A 13,589-nucleotide genomic window follows, 5' to 3' on the forward strand; every position below is an offset into this window, starting at 1 on the left:
GACGATAGTTTAAAGGGTTGGGAATGGTCACCATTCTTTGGCCGGCTGAATGAGAGCAAACTTCCAGCAAGAAGGAAAGGTACAAGTAGAAAGACAAAGGCGAAAGAGTTTACTTCGGCAGAGTGTAAGCAAAGAAGCACAGTTCTTGAGGACGACAGGAGGGACCCCACAGGCCCATATGCCTTGTTAGTATTGAGGCCAGAGATAGCAGAAAATACATCAGCTGAAGAAACTTTAATGTCAGCCATGAGGAAGTCAGAGGTGGGAAGTGAGGGAGGAACAGCACCGGAATCGTCTAAGGTGGAATTGGAGGAGAAAGTCTGAGCAAACAGATCTACTTTCTCAGTAGAAGAAATAGCTACAGAGCCATCATAGTAGAAAAGATTAGGGAAGGATGATGAGGTTTTTGGCAAGGTGTCAGAAGGAGCGGGAAGAATTCGAACTGGAGAGTTGAGAGCATTTAGAACGGATGAAATAATTTTTGGCAGAGTGAAGAACAGACTTAGCTCGATTCCGAGCAGAAACATAAAAAAGATGTGATTCAGTGGTGGGTAAGCTCTGGTACCTTTTATAGGCCCTCTCCTTGTTGCAGACAGCAGTAGAACGAGCGTGATTAAACCAAGGCTTTCTTGCATTAGTCAGAGGATATGAGAAAGGAATGTATGCCTCTATGCCCGAGAGAATAACCTCCGTAATGAGCAAGGCACACTCAGATGGCTCCCGGCCATGGAAGCAATAATCATTCCACGGAAAATCAAAGAAGTACTGCCTGAGGGCCTCCCAATCCGCAGCTCCAAAGTGCCACAGATGACTTTTCTTTGGAGGGTCCACAGGCCGTACCGGAGTGATAGGACAGGTTAAAGTAACAAGGTTATGATCGGAGGAGCCCAACTGAGAGAAAAGATTAACAGTGTAAGCAGAAAGATTAGTTGTAAGGAAGAGGTAAAGTATGTTGGAGCTCTCTCCAAGGAGGTCAGGGATATGGGTAGGGTGCTGTACAAGCTGCTCTAGGTCATTAATGATAGAAAAGATGTAGGCTTGTTCACCAGGTGGATCAGCGAAAGGAGAGGAGAGCCAAAGGTGGTGGGGAACATTGAAATCTCCTAGAATGGAGATTTCAGAGAAAGGAGAAATGGAGAGAATGTGTTCCATTGTAGAAGTAAGATAGTTGAATATTCGATAGTCAGAGGAATTAGGAGATAAGTAAACAGCGCAGATATATTTAGTCAGAGAATGACAGGAGAGCCGAAGCCAGAGTGTAGAGAATTCAGAAGAATCAAGTTCAGGAACACAAGAGCAAGATAGGTCGTTGCGTACATATACACAACATACACCTTTGGCTCTGAAATGAGTATAGAGAATGGAGGAGGATACAGAGAAGGGTTTGCTGTCAGTTGCCTCAGACAGATGAGTCTCTGTAAGAACGAGAAGATGAGGTTTAGAGGAGAGGTGGTGTTCAACAGACAGAAATTTAGAGGAAAGGCCGCGAATGTTGCAGAAATGAAGTGAGTCAGACAGTGGATCCAGGCAACTCAAGGAATCGTTGCCGGAAGAGGGGCGGATGGAAGGGGCATTTATGGTCCCCCCTCCCTTGGAGACTCCGAGTCTTTGTTGTTTTGCGCCATTTATCTTTTATTTAATTTTGAAAAGGAAGTGTAGTGTGTACTGTGCATATAGTTTAGTGATGCTAGAGAAACTTGTATCGGAGAGCATGCTGGCCTACTCTCTGTGTTACTGAAACACAGAAAAAGTTCAGCAAAGGAGGATGGTCAGGAACTAGTCCTGAGCTCCAGCTCTCCCTATCATCAACTTTCCATCCGCCTTGGGAGTACTGCCCTGCTCGACTGGTGCTACAGTCTACTACAGACTGTTCTTTGACTCTGTCTCCGTCCACACTCTTCCTCTTCCAGTCTAGTCATTACCCCACTCACTTTTCCCATTATCTTTCTCCTTTAAGACTCTTCTTCCTCTTCCTTCATTCCTCTTCCCTCTATCTTCCCTCTTGGTCTTCCTCCAAAACCTTCTCCATTCATTTTTTATTCCTCCTCCCCCATCGTCCACCTCCCACCCTGCTTCACTAAGCCCTGACGCAGAATAACCTGGATCCATTTACATATTTATGAGCAGACTTGCCCGTGTTTCAGCATCTTAATTCCTTTACTGTGGCCTGGGTTCTGTCTTGAATATAAAATTATACCATCTGATTAAACAGGCAAGAAAAAACTGAAATAGCACCATGCTTGTAAGAATGAACAAGGAAGGCACACCATGAACAACTATGCACTGTATAATCATTGGTCTACATATCTCTAAAAGATAAGGAATTACAGGCGACCAATATGCCCGTTACTAAGAAAACACCTCAGTCATCAGCATACACTTCACCCTGGAAATAAACAACACTACGGCACCTAATTATTGCCTATATTCCCAATTTGTTTGTCTAGTTGAATTCTAAACATATCAGTAGTTTTTGCACTATCTACTGTTGCTAGTAGTTTATTCCATTGGTCCACTATGTAAACATATTTTTTGTCCTTATATTAGTGTTGCATCTCTTACTTTTGGATTTCATTCCATTATTTCCAGTCACAGTGCTATATTTTATTTCAAACAAGCTACCATATCTAGTATCGTCAAATTTAAAATTTTTAAATACTTGTATTATCTCTCCACTGAGTCTTTTTTTTTTTTTTTTTTTTTGGGGGGGGTGGATATTTAATTTCTTTAGTCACTCTTTGTAGGGAGAATTTTCTGAGCGCTGAGATCATTTTTGTGGCTATGTGCTGTTCTCTCTCCAGTCTGTATTCGCCCATAATTAGATTCGGGGGCCGATGCTGCACACAATATTCTAGGTGTGGTCTAACTAATGACGTACAATGACTTTGAGATGCCATCAGGCGTTTTATGATGAAAGCTCCTTGCGATGAAGCCGATAATTTTGTTTCCCTTGTTGCTGATGATAACTCCTAAATCATTCTCGTCCTTTACTTCCGTCCGTGGGTCATTATTGGACATATGATATTCATATTTAATATTTTTGTCATCAAAGTGCATTACCTTACATTTATCTATATTAAATTTTACCTGACTTTCTTCAACTCGTTAACTAATCCGGGTCGTCTCACATACATTCACAGTTTGCGTTGGCAAGTGCTTTGTCTCAAACCTTAGTGCCGTGTGCAAGTTTTCATACTATATAAGTCATTTTCTAGTAATTGCTAAGAATAGTGAGAAAAACTGGTTAAAAATTCCTCTTGTTAATTCTGACCAATCTGATGTTTCGTCATTTAATAGTACACGCTGCTTGCGATTCGTTAACCATTCACCAATCCATCTATCTATCTATCTATCTACAGCCCGACGCCCTAATCCCGGAAAGGGTGGCTGCAGACAAAACGCCTCCAAGTCACTCTGTCACCCACCATTTGACTCCCCTCCCCCCAACTCACCCCCCCCCTCCCTCATATACCTCTCAACTCCATCCTTCCACCTCATCCTCGATCTACCCCTCCCTCTCCCTCCCTCCACCTCACCTACATACACCCTCTTAGTCAGTCTTTCATTCTCCATTCTCTCCACATGTCCAAACCACCTCAGTGTATTTCTCCTAATCTTTTCAACCACATCCACATCTACCCCACAACGTTCCTTCACTTCTTCATTCGTCAACCTGTCCCTCCACGGCACTCCACATGCTCCTCTCAAGTAACTCATTTCCACTGCTCTCACCCTTGACTTGTTCCCCTCTTGCAATGTCCACGCCTCGCTTCCATACGTCAGGGTAGGGATCACAATACCATCATGCAGTGACTTCTTAACTTCCATACTCACCTCCCTATTTCTCATCACTGCTTTCAGTGTACCAACAACCTTTCTTCCCTGCTGTACCCTTTCACGTACTTCATCCCCCAAAGTTCCATCCTTACTCATCACACTACCCAAGTACTTGAATGCACTCACATTCTCCATATCCTCACCATCCAACCTCACTGCACACTCTGTGACTTCATTCCTCTCAAACACCATAACTTTACTTTTGTTTACATTAACTTTCAGTTTCCTCCTCCTACACACTGTCCCAAATTCATTCACCAAACATTGCAACTCCCATTCATCTTCACTCAACAATACTGTATCATCAGCAAACAGCAACACCGGAAGCTTCCAAATCTCACCCTCATTCATTAGGGCCACCCCCACATCCACTGCCCTACCTTTTACCTCCTTTACAACCCCATCCATATATATATTAAACAGCCATGGAGACATTACACACCCCTGTTTCAGTCCCACATTGAGATCAAAGAACTCACTCAGCTCACCATCCACTCGCACCGTAGCCCTAGCTCCCTTGTACATACTCTTCACAGCACTCAACAATTTCCCCTCCACTCCATATATTCTTAATACCTTCCACATACCTTGCCTATCTATTCTGTCATAAGCTTTCTCCAAGTCCATGAAGGCAGCAAACACTTTCCTTCCCTTCTCTAGATACTTCTCCGCTAAACATCTTAGAACAAATATCTGATCTACACACCCTTTTCCCTTCCTAAATCCCCCTTGTTCTTCTCCAACTAGCTCCTCTGTCATATGCCTAACCCTATCAATGAGTATTCTACCATATATTTTACCAGTCACACTAAGAAGGCAAATACCCCTATGGTTACCACATACTTCTCTCTCCCCTTTTCCTTTGTACAGAGGAACAATTATACCTGATTTCCAGTCCTCTGGAACCCTTCCCTCTTCCCAAGCCAATCTACACAACTTCCATATCCACTCCACAACAATCTCACCCCCATACCTAAGCATTTCACCACACACTCCATCAATTCCTGCGGCCTTTCCCAGCTTAATCTTCTTCATCGCTTCCACTACTTCCGACCTACTGATCTCTTCCTTCCTCCTCTCATCTCTTCTTCTCCCAGCCATTCCCCAACCACTTATACTCACACTGCTCTCACTTTCTACATCCAACAAATCCTCAAAGTGCTCCTTCCATCTCCTCAATTTCTCTCTCTTCTCCACCAACAATCTATTATTCCTATCTTTCACTCCCCTACTATTTCCCCTTTCACACTGCCTTACTTTCTTTACCTCCTTCCAAAACAATTTCTTACTCTCCCTCCATTTCACACTCAGATTCCTCCCAAACTCTTCATCCACTTTCTTCTTACTCTCCTTCACCAGTCTCTTAACTTCCCTTCTCCTGCTCACATATACCTCTCTCTTCTCTCTCTCATCTTCTCCCCTACCTCTACTCGCCAGCCATTCGCCATATACCTTCTTCTTTTGTTCCACAGCTCGTTTCACCTCATCATTCCACCATGCTGTCCCTTGCACACCCTTGCATCTCCTCCTCACTCCACAAACCGCCTCACACGCTGTGCTTATCTCTTCCGTGAATATCTTACATGAACATAATTTTTTAGAGAGGCCGTAGACTTCTAGTTTTTCAAGAAGTCTTAGACTGGGAAGCTTTTCAAACGCTTTCTGGAAATCTAGGAATATGGCATCTACCATAATTTTTGCGTCCCTGCAATCATATATAGTTGGAAAACTTCAAGAATATTTCTATGGCATAATCTGTTATTACGAAGCGCATCCTGGTTACTTGTTATACGATTTTGCTTATTGAAGAACAAGATAATTTTGCCTCTAACAATGTTTTCCCAAATTTTGCATATAACAGATGTTAATCTTATTGGATGGTATTTTGTGGTGTATTTTTATCGCTTTTTTTAAAGATAAATAATCTATTTGCGAGCTTCCATTAATCAGGTACTGTACATTCAGTTAGTGAAATACTGAATATTTTTGTTAGAGGAATGGCTGACTGTCCGTAACATTCACGCAGTTGCGAGGAGATAACTGGTCTGGGCTGATTGAATAATTTGAGTAAATTTTCCTAAGGTAATTTAACACAACATGTCCTGCCATTTCACTGACTGATAAATTATCTTGTTGTCCTGAGAAAACAGACTGAGGGTTGGGAATGTTATTTTAGTTTCTGTTGTGAATATACTGTGAAAGGAGTCATTTCGTATTGTTGGTATTGTTTGGTTGTCTTGGACGAGATCGCCTTCCAGATTTAGTAGAGGTCCTATGTTATCATGTACATTTTTCTTATTCCTCACATAACGGAAAAATATTTTAGGGCACGACTCTGCTCCAGGAGAAATTTTTGCCTTGTTGTCTTGTTCAAAGTTTTCCAAATAATTCCATACATTGCTGCTTTAATTTAGTATAACTGGTACAGTACTGTCATCGTGAATTCCTGTACGTTTATATTTTTGGATATGATCTCTTGAGATCAATAATTTCTTCAGTACTGTTCGATATTCACGCCAGCTTATTAGGGTTTATTATTTCTTCGACTAATTCTCGGTTTATTTTTTATTTTGACAGAAATCAAACAGATAAGTAATATTCCACATTTCCTCGACTTCATCTAACTGTAGCAGCTTAAATGAGTTCGTGTAGACAATTTTGTTTCTCATATTAGCTTTTTTGACGTTAGGAAATAAGAGGCTATTTGTGCAGGTCTTACGGTTTTCATGTCTTATGATATTAAGATCCTTTTTGCTAAAGTTTCCACCAGCAACACACACAAAAAGTAGATCAATGTCTGTTGCTGGGGGAAGGTCGTGTACATTATTACCACGTGTCAATGTGTTGGCTGGCTGACTTGAAAATGCATTATCTATCAGTTCTAACAGCCAGTTCCCTTCAGTATCTGCACACAAATTTTCTGTCCAGTATTCAGATTATTAATGACCCCCCCCAAAAAATGCACTCCTAGTCTCCAGTGACTGAATATATTTCGTCATAATATAATTTATCCTATTCTTCATGTAATTAAACCAAAAACAATGGATTCATTACTTTCTCTGAGAAATTTGACACAAGGAATTGAGTGTTTCAACAACTACTTTACTGGTCTGCTTTGCACTTATGTGGTTTTTAACACATACGAGTAGTAAAACTCCCCCACTGGTTTTGTGCACTCACAGTTATCAAATATTTTATAATTTTGTAGCGAGACTTGTCCAACAAATTTCTTGTTACGAGATACAATAATGATTCTGTAATCATGCTAATATTTGGGATTTTCTGTGGATGTGTAAGTAGTTCATTTGTCTCGCTTTGAAATCATAATTCATGCATTTGTATACATAATACTGATAGTATGGGTGGATGTATTAAGGCTGTAAGAAACATTAAATATAACCCTGTTTAATTGTTAAAATCCTCAGTCGCTATAGCAATACTCCTACAAGCCACTAATATGACTCTTCCACCCATCCCACATATCTAGCGACTATCAACCTGCACCTGAGGTGTGATCAGATCCACCTGATTCTCCTGGTGGTCTGATTATCTCTCTTAACTTACCACTACTGACCTCAGCGATTGGACTTTTAACACTTACACCATTAACTGTCCCTCTTTCCATCTCTCTATTAATATATAAAGCTTGCCTAACATCGTAATTTAGAAACTTACCTAGTCCACCATTTCCTACCCTAATGAGATTATGGTCGCCTTTACCATACGAACTCCTGTCACAGTTAAAATTGTCACAAACATCACACCTTCCTTTCTATACAAGCCTTCTACCTTACCACTGACTCCTATCATTCTACTAAGAAATACAGAACCAATGTCAAATCTTGGTAACAGACCAATGACAGTTAACTTGCCCTGATATCTTTTGAATTTACTGATATTGCCCTTATACATTTTAAATTTCTCCTCTGATCTACTGGAGGCTATGTTATAAGTCCCTACTAACGTAACAGACTCATCACCTCTCTTAGTCACATCCTTCATCCTACACCCGGTAAAGCAAAAAATTTTCATAAAAGAACCCTTAATTAAAAAAAAAAAAAACTTCGAATTCTCAGTTATGAGACTAGGCTTGTCCCCTAATATCTGCAACCTATTCCTTATAAGTACATTCCTATCAGTGTTACTTACCATAGCTGTGCTCCGTTCCCTAACTGGCTGGAAGCCATTGCTATCATCTAAACCGGTCTCAGCCTTAACTGATCTAGTTTCTATGTTGTCTACCTTGCTTAGCACTTCTGCTTCCACTTACCTTAACATACGAGTACACTGCCTTACCTCACACCATTCTAGCCTTTCTCTCCCAACCTTTCAACCTCTTACCTAACGACTGCATGATTGACTGTCGTTACTTCTAAACTTCGCCTACTCACTAATTCACAAAATGAACAACATGCACATGCACCTTCCTCTTCCATCATGAAGTCTCTCATAAACTCCTTTCAACACGCGTAACAGAAGAATCACTTTGCATGTACCATCTTGCCCGGGGGCTTGGGAATAGCCCCCAAAACACGTTATCACCTGAGCAGGTCAGAGAGAGAGAGAGAGAGAGAGAGAGAGAGAGAGAGAGAGAGAGAGAGAGAGAGTCACAGTTCGACTTGGCAGATATTTTTTGATGGAAAATTTCGATTTTCTTTTTTTTTTTATAGTACATCAATATACATTATTTTCATTTGACCAAAATAGATTATACAGAGTAATAACAATGCCACAAACTTAAGTCTTAAGTCGACTGTGGAACTTTGGAGCTGCTCTTTGGGAGGCCCTCAGTCAGTACTACTTTGATTTTCCCTGGAATGATTTTTGTTTCCATGGCCGGGAGCCATCTGAGTGTGCTTTGCGCATTACGGAGGGTATTCTCTCGGGCATAGAAGCACACATTCCCTTCTCATATCCTCTAACTGATGCAAGAAAGCCTTGGTTTAATCACGCTTCTTCTAATGCTGTCCGCAACAAGGAGAGGGCCTATAAAAGATACCAGAGCCAACCCATCCATGAAACATATCTTTTTTATGTTTCTGCCCGGGATCGTGCTAAGTCTGTTCTTCGCTCTGCAAAAAATTATTTCATCCTTACTAAACGCCTTCAACTGTCCGACTCGAATTCTTCCCGCTCCTTCTGGCACCTTGCCAAAAACCTTTCTTACAACATCACCTCATCATCCTTCCCTCCTCTTTTTTACTCTGATGGCTCTGTAGCCATTTCGACTACTGATAAAGCAGATCTCTTCGCTCAGACTTTCTCCTCCAGTTCCACCTTAGACGATTCCGGTGCTGTTCCCCCATCACTTCCCCCTCCCCTTTGACTTCCTCATGGCTGACATTAAAATTTCTTCAGCTGATGTATTTTCTGCCATCAGTGGTCTTAATACTAACAAGGCCTGATGGAGTCCCTCCTGTTGTCTTCAAGAACTGTGCTTCTGTGCTTACACTCTGCCTAGGTAAACTCATTCGCCTTTGTCTTTCAACTTGTACCTTTCCTTCTTGCTGGAAGTTTGCTCTCATTCAGCCAGTCCCAAATAAGGGTGACCATTCCCAACCCTCTAACTATCGTCCAATTGCTTTAACATCCTGTGTCTCAAAAGTTTTCGAGTCTATTCTTAACAGAAAAATTTTAAAGCATCTTTCCTATCACAACCTTCTTTCTGATCGTCAGTATGGTTTCCGTAATGGACGCTCCACTGGAGATCTTCTCACCTATCTTTCAGACTCCTGGTCGTCCTCCTTTCGGGACTTTGGTGAAAGCTTTGCCATTGCACTTGACATCTCAAAGGCTTTCGATCGAGTCTAGCATAAATCCTTAATTTCCAAACTACCCTCTTACGGTTTCTATCCATCTATGTGTGCCTTCATCTATAGCTTCCATTCTGGTCGTTCTATAGCCGCTGTTTAGACGGCCATCGTTCTTCTCCTAGATCTCTGAACAATTGTGTTCCTCAAGGCTCTGTCCTATCACCAGCTCTCTTTCTTTTATTCATCAGTGACCTTCTAAGTTGTACGTCTAACCCTATCCATTCGCACGCTGATGATTCCACCCTTCACCTTTTCATTCGGTTCCTGCAACGTCCGCCTCAGCAGTTACTTCAACAAACAAGGGATGAGGCAATGGCGCACCTAATGTCTGACTTGGCTCTTATCTCTGACTGGGGTAAAAATAATCTTGTTCTTTTTAATGAATCAAAGACTCAGTTCTTACACCTATCGCCCCGACAAAATCTTCCACAGGAGTATCCACTAATGTATAATAATATCAAGCTCAATCCTGCATCATCCTTGAACATGTTTGGGTTTTCATTCACTTGGGACTTAACGTGGAAATCATATTGCATCTCTTGTAAAATCTGCTTCCAAGAGATTAGGTGTGCCCTGCACAGTTGTTGGCTATATACACGAGTTTTATTCGCCCCTGTGTGGAGTACGACTCTCATGTGTAGGGAGGGTCCCCACATACAGCTCTTCTCAATAGATTGGGTCAAAGGCTTTTCGTCTCATTAATTCTCCTCCTCTTACTGGCTCCCTTCAACCTCTCTCTCTTCACCGCACTGTTGTATTTATCTCTTTTCTATCGCTGCTTCAATGGTCACTGCTCCTCTGAACTGTCTGCTTGCATCCCTCCACCTCTATGACGTAGCAACAAACTCTCAGCCCTTTTCTGTCCAGTTCTCTAATGCAAGAGTTAACCGTTACTCCCAGTCCTTCATTTATGCAAAAGGTCAGCTCTGGAACTGTCTACTTCTGTCTGTATTTCCTTCTTCCCATGATCTCCAGTCATTCAGACGCAGTGTGTCCAGCATCTGGAAGTGAACGGATCTTGAATTTGACTCTCTTTTGTATTGTTTTTGTTTTTATCTTGGAAGGAACGGTTTTCGGGCTCCAGGCCTTTGGTTCCTTCTTCCTTGCATAAAAAAAACATTTAAAAAATCCTTACTTTAATCAAAACGCTCCCTATGCTAGCTAACCGAATGACAGACGACACCTGCAGGAAGGGAAGAATACTGTTGCAACCCTTGACAGTCACCAACCGCAAGTGTGCACCACTGGCCAAGATGCACCGTCGAAACTGTGTCAACATCTCATTGACGATGAGATGGAATAATTCTGTACATCCCAGCAGTCTTGATCACTGGCACAGCATTTGGGGCAGGTAGTGAACTGCTGACACTGAACCTGTGACCTGGGTAACGGAGACATGTCCCAATGATCACTCCAAAAGCCGTCCGAGTCCACACCGCCGAGTCGTAGAGCTGTGGGTGACGTAAACTCTGACGGAATCAAATCGGCTAATCAGGAAACACAGTCACAAATTTTACCTAATTATGAAAACCAACCATGCTCAGGGAAACAACTCTCGACTAACAACAGAGTGAAGTCAGTGGAACAGATCTAGCCGGTTTTTGTGACACACACACACACACACACACACACACACACACACACACACACACACACACACACACACACACACACACACACACACACACACACACACATACACACACACACACACAGATAGATAGAGAGAGAGAGGGAGGGGGGGTCAGAGGATGAGAATTGCAGGAGAGAGAGAGAGAGAGAGAGAGAGAGAGAGAGAGAGAGAGAGAATTACTGAATCATACCTGTACACATAGGACTGACTGATGGCATGCCACATTTCACACCACCACACCCTCTGTAAAGCCATGGACATTTTAGCACGTTTTTCCCGTTGGCAGTTTATCGCTTCAATTAATCAGTTCAGTGGAAAAATATCCTCTCAGTCATTTTTACCAATCATATCTGAAAAGTTGAATTCCTATAATCCTGGCTGCAACCCTAATGGTGAAATATTTATCGCCAATATAAAGAACTGCTTACTGTAGGTTGTTTGAAAAAAAATAATATCTTACTTTGGTTTGTCTGAATCGAGGACTGATGACTGATCCTTTTTGCTTATCTGTCAGTTCCCTCGTGGAAGCCTTCTGAACTGTACTCAACTGGAAAAACAGTAATAGTAGTATTTCTTGCCCTAGGTTCATTTGAAACGTGAACCCAAGGGACTGCAGGTTACAATGACTTTCTCCTGTAGTCTACCACTTTTATTTCGGGGGCTAAGGAGGGAGTTGAGAGACTGGGCAGAAGTGCTGCCAAACTATAGCACTTTCACCGAATAAAGGTGTCCCTCTCCATCACCACATTCGGTAGCACAAGGTACTAGTATGTACAAGAACTAACCATCGTTACCGTCATCCCATCTCAGACTTCCATGAAACTTTTGGTGAGTGGAGTCCAGATAAACAATATTGGTAAAAGTCCCTTACAACCCTCTTCTACTGTAGAAACCTTAAACCAAACAACTGTAAACCAGAACATATTCCTGGTGGCGCAGTCTATTACCTCCGCATTATATTTTGCATCTGCACATGTATTTATTTTTGCTGGTATTTTATGTATTTATTTTTGCTGGTATTTCATCTTAGGCGCAAACCCCAGTAGTCAAGGGTGTATATGGCTCGAAAAGTGTCCCCTTAACTCTTGGTTAGTCCTCTGGGGTATTTTCTGACACCCCAAATTTAAAAAACGTTGGCATCTGCAGTTGACATGCAGCAGCCTGCTGGCTCTCCCAGTAGCTTCCTGATCCAGTGTTACCAAGGGACTGCTCATATGCTCACCAGATGCGGGTGAGACTAGACATTTCTCGTTGATGTTTTCACATGAGAAGACTAAAGGCACCACCATTAATTTATATGTTCTGCACCTAAATATAATTTTTCAAAGGAAATAGTGATATGAACATTATCAATCTGCTTGTATTGTATTAGCTGATTTATTTTTCATAAAAGTCATAAAATGTTTATTTTTTAACTAAAGAAGGAAAATGAGCGACTTTTTCTATTTTTCTGATTTACCCCCCCAAACTACTATAATAAATCAAAACATGAGGGGCAGTCACGGAATCCCTTCCAATATGGCCATACTTCATAGATCAGTAACCACATAAAAGAATAGTTAAAACGCTTTCAAATAATATTCTTTGTTTGGGGTCCAGAATGACCCTAGAAGAGTGACAACTTTAAATTCGAGGAAGATCAACCGAGGGTTAATTAAATAAAAGTTGTATGGTAACAAAGCCAGATAAGGAAGGGGAGGGCAGATTTACTGCTCAGTTCACAACCTGGGCACTACTTGTGACTAAGTAACATATTTCCTCAATCAGTATATCTCAAGTCAATCTTTTAATGGTGCCCGCCTGGCGCGCGCGTGCGTGCTTGCGTGCGTGCGTGCGTGCGTGCGTGTGTGTGTGTGTGTGTGTGTGTGTGTGTGTGTGTGTGTGTGTGTGTGTGTGTGTGTGTGTGTGTGTGTGTGTGTGTTTGTGTGTGTTCTTTCAGCCCAAGCTTACGGTCAACTTAAAAAGGGGAAAACATACCCACCTAACGTTTCACAGATAGTCTTATCCTAAGCACGTTCCCACTTCATTTCTTTGCCTTCCATCAAATCCTCATTTCCACTCTTTATGTCTCATTATTTCAACTAACGACAATTTCTTGTCCTCCTGCAAAAACTTTTTTCTCCCCACTTTCTCTTCATCCTGTTTACGTTTTACTTCCCTTCTTGATTGTAATTCCCTTGAGACCCTTCCCTATAAATCATTCTTCCTCCCTAACCCATTCCATCATTACCACCTACAGTCTTTCGTTGCTCTCGTCAACCTTTTTGTGCTCTCTTATCCACCCACCACCTCATTCCCCTTGGCCA

Source organism: Coenobita brevimanus, chromosome 72 (assembly GCF_032717465.1).
Source record: "Coenobita brevimanus isolate Jiangsu-jjx chromosome 72, ASM3271746v2, whole genome shotgun sequence".
NCBI lineage: Eukaryota > Metazoa > Arthropoda > Malacostraca > Decapoda > Coenobitidae > Coenobita > Coenobita brevimanus.